Below are 2,114 nucleotides of genomic sequence, written 5' to 3'. Positions count from 1 at the left end.
AGCTTCCACTAGGAAAGCATAGGCAACTCGTTCGAACGTCAAAGCCAACCAAATGGCAATTACCCGAGGGACACGCTTTTCGCAAGGCACCTTCCACTAGGGAAGCGCAAGCAACCCGAAGGCGAGTCGAAGACAACCCGAGGGACATGGAGGAATGCACCAGTGGAGTTCGCTGCACAGGCAGGGATCCGTCCAACTCGCACAAACCGAACACAACTCACGCGCCACGACGTACACTGTGCACCAGCCCCCCAAAACGAATCACCCCCCGAAGGACCAAGAAGCCCGACGAACGCGCGAAAACATTTAGAGAGGCCGAGCAAGCACCGGTTAGCGCGAATGCAAATAACAAACGCAACAGGCAACTTTCGAGGGACATACTTCTCGCAACAAGCTTCCACAAGGAAAGCACAGGCAACTCGTTCGCACGCCAAAGCCAACCAAATGGCAATTTAACCGAGGGACATGCATTTCGCAAGGCAACTTGTACAATTACCCGAGGGACATGGCATGCTTGCCAAGGCCGTGGCTTGGCATGCTTGCCAAGGCCGTGGCATGACATGCTGCTGGCCAAGGCCGGGCATGCCATGCTGCTGGACAAGGCCGTGGCAAGGCATGCTGATGGCCGAGGCCGTGGCAAGGCATGCTGATGGCCGAGGCCGTGGCAAGGCATGCTGATGGCCGAGGCCGTGGCAAGGCATGCTGCTGGCCAAGGCGTTGGCATGGCATGCTGCTGCTGACCAAGGCTTGGGCTTGCCATGCTGCCGGCCAAGGCCGCGGCATGGCATGCTGCCGGCCAAGGCCGCGGCATGCCATGTTGCCGGCCAAGGCCGTGGCATGGCATGCTGCTGGCCAAGGCCGTGGCATGACATGCTGGCCAAGGCCGGGGCATGGCAAGCTGCTGGCCAAGGTCGTGGCATGGCACGCTGCTGGCCAAGGCCGGGGCATAGCACGCTGCTGGCCATGGCCGTGGCTTGGCAAGGTTGCCAAGGCCGGGGCATGGCGTGCTGCTGGCCAAGGCTTTGGCATGCCATGTTGCTGGCCAAGGCTGTGGCATGGCATGCTGCTGGCCAAGGCTGTGGCATGGCATGCTGCTGGCCAAGGCCGTGGCATGACATGCTGGCCAAGGCCGGGGCATGGCATGCTGCTGGCCAAGGTCGTGGCATGGCATGCTGCTGGCCAAGGCCGTGGCATGACATGCTTGCCAAGGCCAGGGCATGGCATGCTGCTGGCCAAGGCTTTGGCATGCCATGTTGCTGGCCAAGGCTGTGGCATGGCATGCTGCCCTAGGCCAACGTGCCACCGCCACCGCCGCGGGCCGCCACTCGACGCATCCCGTGCTTGGCTATGTAGTTTCGATGCCACAAGCCAATGCCACAAGCCAAGCGATGGCATGTGCCAAGCGCCCGCCTAGGCATAGGCGTGGCCTGTGGCCTGGCCATGCTGGCCAGCCTTAAGGGAGGTGCCCCCCCCTTATAATAGCCTGTTAAGCCCTTTTCAATCTGGCAGGAGGAAACATCAAGCATGTTCGAGGAGTCATAATGGGGTTTTTTTAAAAAGTAATGGTTTTTTGCCAAAACTTTCAACATGAAAGTTGTATGAAATAATTTAATACACCATAAAAAAAATTATAAAAAAATATTTGGCCACCGGAATATTTTATTTTAATTTATTTCAATTTTAATACTTAAAAAATAATAAAAATTACTAAAAATACTCAAAAAATTCTAGAAAAATTCCAACAATTATAAGATGAGGCACTAGTAATTATAGTAATTTTTTTAATTATTTTTTTATTTTTAATTTATTTTATTATAATTTTTATGAGTAAATAAATAATTAAAAAGCCCGACGAACGTGCAAAAACTCTTAGAGAAACCCAGCAAGCATCGGATAGCTCGAATGCAAATAACAAACGCAACAGGCAACTTCCGAGGGACATACTTTTCCCAACAAGCTTCCACTGGGGAAAGCACTAGCAACGTGTTCGCAAGTCAAAGGCAACCAAACCGGCTATTACCCGAGGGACAAGCATTTCGCAGGGCAACATATACGTAAGTCAAAGCCAAACCAAATGGCAATTACACGAGGGACAGGATTGCTTGCCAAGGGCG

The sequence above is a fragment of the Camellia sinensis genome, unplaced genomic scaffold, assembly GCF_055761805.1.
Source record: "Camellia sinensis isolate YWXY unplaced genomic scaffold, ASM5576180v1 Unanchor6, whole genome shotgun sequence".
Classification (NCBI taxonomy): domain Eukaryota; kingdom Viridiplantae; phylum Streptophyta; class Magnoliopsida; order Ericales; family Theaceae; genus Camellia; species Camellia sinensis.
Note: the sequence above shows the minus strand (reverse complement) of the source record.